We start from the raw sequence: 5,000 nt of genomic DNA on the forward strand, positions 1-5,000 counted from the left end.
AGTATGTGAATAATAATTCTCATCGCTAATTTTAATTTACCCCTCTCTCCCCCTCTTCTCCTCTCCCCCTCAACCTTCTTTCACTCCTTTTCCCTCTCTATCAGTTTCAACTTAGAGAAAGAGAGAGAACTTTAATTTTTATAGTATATTTATATGCACTCATAATAAAGGATGGCTCATGAACATACTATAACAACACATTATCTCACAAAACTAAAAGCAGGGGATCGGATGAGATATGTTACACTGCTAATTACTGGTTCTATTGTTTTTATTATTAATTAGTAGGTTTAACATCGTCAGATTTATTACTATCATATTTTATTAGTATCTGATATTGCCTGCAAGCTTTTATCACCAACATGCATACATCACATATGCTTCACACCCGCTTTTCTACCCATCTCACTCATATCTCATTCTTCACATCTCTCTCTCTCTATCTCTCCCTCCCTCTTTCTCTCACAGGTCCCATTCTTCCTCTCTCTTTATATGTCCCTTTCTCAAACAAGATGAGGAGAAATATCCGTCAAATGTAAATAATGTAAATAATATACTTGCTTACCAACCACATGGTTCCAGGTTCAGTCCCACTGCGTGGCACCTTGGGCAAGTGTCTTCTACTATAGCCTCAGGCCAACCAAAGCCTTATGAGTGGCTTTGGTAGACGGAAACTGAAAGAAGCCCGTCGTATATATATATATATATATATATATGTATGTGTGTTTCTGTGTCTGTGTTTGTCCCCCCACCATCGCTTGACAACCGATGCTGGGGTGTTTACGTCCCCGGTTCGGCAACAAGAGACCGATAGAATAAGTACTAGGCTTACAAAGAATAAGTCCTGGGGTCGATTTTCTCGACTAAAGGCGGTGCTGGCTGCAGTCAAATGACTGAAACAAGTAAAAGAGTATACATATATATAATAATATAAATATATAGATATATGCATATATCTATACATATATGTACATACCTACATCTATAAGTATACATACATGCATATATGTGTACAGGACATCAAAAAAACGTTAAACACAATGAGAAACGAAAACATAAAAATGAAAACAGAAAACGAACTTTTTTGGAACAACGAAAAAAACAAACAGAGAATATATCCAAAATTAAGGAATGGATTAGATAAAATCCAGACTACGTATTCTTCATAGCTAGCAGAACCTCGGAAGTAGTAATTTCCCAAACAAGGGATAAACTGCTAGCTACTCATTGAGCAAAGACATCTTAGTCAAATGAAGGTTACATGTTCATCAAGAGATTACATGTTAACTTGCTGGAGATTTGATAGAAAATGTATGGAAAGCACAGAGTGACAGAACAAAAGGGAAAACATGTTTGTGAAGAAAAAAACATGTTTGTGAAGAATTTGTTAAGAAAAAGTATCAGGATATGAATAAAGAAAAAGAGAGAGGGAAGAGTTGGGGGGAAAAATTTGGTAGGGGAATATCTTTGTGAATTTGGCTAGGGGAATGACAGAGTTAAAGAAAAAGAAGATATAAGTTAGGATTTGATAGGAGGAAGGTGGGGAGAAGGAGAGGGGGTGGAAGATAATGGTTTTGGTCTGTAGAGGAATATAGTAGTTCTAGGTAAGTTACTGGTTTATTGCTTAATTTTAGAACTACACATGCATGTATTAGCACATGCGCATGTATTTTTTCATGCGCCTGTAGCATCTAGGAGGTATACTGCATGTGTGGGCGCTTGTATATTCTCATGTGCAGAAGGAAGGTGTAAGGAGATCAAAGTGTTAGAGAAAATATTGAATATAAAAGGATAAAGAAATAAAATAAAATATGAAAATTATAAAGGTAGTTAAAAATCTTGGATTTTTATTCACATACACAGCAACCCTAGCTGCTAACTGTGAACTATAAAATAATAACTTTTTTTGAGCTTATTGAAGTTCAATATGGGAAAAATTCACAACCTCCTACGTCAATAAACCACTGTTTTTCCTAAAAGTTGTTTTTTATATCTTCTATGGACTGCTTGAAGCTTACTAACTTCCTACAACTTGATCCTTTGATCTTACTTTTATATATTAATATATATACATATATATAAAATTATAATTTAGGGTATCTAAGAGATACCACCATGCTTGAAATAGCTGTCAAAACTTTGACTCTAACACCACATTAATCTCAGTCATGGCAGATACTGGTGTCATGCAAATGGCACCTATGCCAGTGGCACGTAAAAGCACCCATTACACTCTCAGGGCAGTTGGCATTGGGAAGGGTGTCCAGCTGTAGAAAACCATGCCAAATCAGACTGGAGCCTGGCGCAGCCTTCCAGCATACCAGCCCAGTCAAACCCGTCCAATCCATGTCATGTTAAATGATGATGATGATGTATGTATATATATGTGTGTGTGTGTGTATGTATATATATATATATATATATATATATATACACACACACACACACAATTATAATTAAGGGCATAGAAAAAAATTCTTGCCTACATGCTGAAAGGAGACGCTAAATTGTCGAACCACATTAAATATCATTGCTATTATTATTACACACATGTCAAAAACCGAGGGACCAAGCTAATGGAAATTCATAAAATTGAGTTATCTCTGGGTCGGACCAATATCTGGATTAAACCAAAGGATTTTCCTTCCAAAAAAGTTACAAAGTCATGTGACTGTTTGGAGGATTGGTGCACAAATATAAAAAGCAGGCAGTAAGCAGTGGTCAGTCAGTGTGAAACCAGGTGATGGGGAACTACATTCCACAAGACATCTAGCTGTGCATGACTTCTCTGGGCAAGTTAACTTGCTGGGCTGACCTGCAGTTTCCCTGCTGTTAACTTTGATGTAGGAGCCAAGTTGGTGTCAAGAGGCCATGTTCTGCAACACTATAATTTCTATTTGGAATCAATAGGATTTTTTTTTCTTTGAGTAAAGGGCAGATTGTATGATGCTTGTGAACAAATTGTAATTCTGCATGGTAGGAAAAACATGGGTGTTGAATAGAAGGATATATACAAAGGCAAGAAAGAAATGTAGAAAGTATATTCCACCAGATGTGAAATGTTCATATGCATAAAAAGAAATGACAAAAAAAAAAAAAAAAAAAAACTATAGCTGGAAGGGAAAATCCAAGTATTGGAGGAATCAGATGAAACATGCAATAGAGAAAATTTCATTAATTAGAGACATGTGATGCCTACAGGGAATAACAGTTGTGTAAATAAGTGTCGAATGATACAAGGAGATGGAACCTGTGGAAGAGAAAGACCAAGAACGATGTAGAAAGAAGTTGGTGAATGCTAAACTCTGGGAAATGAACTTTGCAAAGGAGATGAGAAAGGATTGGAACAAATAGCAAGATGCTGTGCTAGAGAAAGGTTAATCAATCTATGTAAGCATGGGGGGGGGGAACATGATGATGATGATGATGATGATGATGATGACAGTGGTGGTGGTAATAACAGGGGCAGCTGCAGCAACAAGGATGATGATAAAGACAGCAATGGCAATGACAGCATTGGCGATGACAGCAACAATACATATATATATATGTATATATATATATATGTATGTATGTATATGTGTGTGTGTATATACATAAACTCTTTTACTCTTTTTACTCTTTTACTTGTTTCAGTCATTTGACTGCGGCCATGCTGGAGCACCGCCTTTAGTCGAATCAAATCGACCCCAGGACTTATTCTTTGTAAGCCTAGTACTTGTTCTATCGGTCTCTTTTGCAGAACTGCTAAGTTACGGGGACCTAAACGCACCAGCATCGGTTGTCAAGCGATGTTGGGGGGACAAACACAGACACACAAACATATACACACACATACATCAAAGGCAGGTTAACTAGCAAGTTAGTTTTTGTTTGTGGCAGATGTTCAGGTGCAATAAAGACTGCAAACAAACAGGAAACAACTTCTATCTCATTCCAGGGTGAAAAACTAGAGGTAGTCGATAGCTTCCGCTATCTGGGCGACCAAGTTAGTAGTGGGGGTGGGTGCGCTGAAAGTGTAGCTGCTAGAATAAGAATAGCCTGGGCAAAGTTTAGAGAGCTCTTACCACTGCTGGCGACAAAGGGACTCTCACTCAGAGTAAAAGGCGGACTGTATGACGCATGCGTACGAACAACCATGCTACATGGCAGTGAAACATGGGCTGTAACTGCTGAGGACATACGTAAGCTCGCAAGGAATGAAGCCAGTATGCTCCGTTGGATGTGTAATGTCAATGTGAATACCCGTCAGAGTGTAAGTATCTTGAGAGAAAAGCTGAACATTAGAAGCATCAGTTGTGGCGTGCAAGAGAGACGATTGCGCTGGTATGGACATGTGGTGAGAATGGAGGAGGATAGCTGCGTGAAAAAGTGCCACACCCTAACAGTTGAGGGAACCCGTGGAAGAGGTAGGCCCAGGAAGACCTGGGCTGAGGTGGTGAGGCAAGACCTTCGTACATTGGGCCTCACCGAGGCGATGACTACGGACCGAGACCTTTGGAAATGGGCTGTGCGTGAGAAGACCCGGCAAGCCAAGTAAGATCGTTGCCAGTGCCCCTGGACTGGTTCTTGTGCGGGTGGCACATGAGATGCACCATTTTGAGCGTGGCCGTTGCCAGTACCGCCTGACTGGCTCCTGTAGGATTTTCGAGCGAGATCGTTGCCAGTGCCCCTGGACTGGCTTGTGCGGGTGGCACATAAAAGACACCATTTCGAGCGTGGCCGTTTTCGTGCGGGTGACACGTAAAAGCACCCACTACACTCTCTGAGTGGTTGGCGTTAGGAAGGGCATCCAGCTGTAGAAACTCTGCCAAATCAGACTGGAGCCTGGTGTTGCCATCCGGTTTCACCAGTCCTCAGTCAAATCGTCCAACCCATGCTAGCATGGAAAGCGGACGTTAAACGATGATGATGATGATGATGATATATACGATGGGCTTCTTTCAGTTTCCGTCTACGAAATCCACTCACAAGGCTTTGGTCGGCCCGAGGCTATAGTA

The 5,000-nt window shown here is 40.0% G+C and overlaps 1 protein-coding gene across 4 annotated transcripts in view; it reads right to left on the minus strand.

The window, feature by feature from the left end:
- The window catches only part of LOC106874937 (NAD(P)H-hydrate epimerase), a 788,445-nt gene that overhangs the window by 233,730 nt on the left and 549,715 nt on the right, over positions 1 to 5,000 (minus strand). The gene's annotated exons all lie outside the window — the stretch shown is intronic.

Source organism: Octopus bimaculoides, chromosome 18 (genome assembly GCF_046866305.1).
Source record: "Octopus bimaculoides isolate indiv1 chromosome 18, ASM4686630v1, whole genome shotgun sequence".
Classification (NCBI taxonomy): Eukaryota; Metazoa; Mollusca; class Cephalopoda; order Octopoda; family Octopodidae; genus Octopus; species Octopus bimaculoides.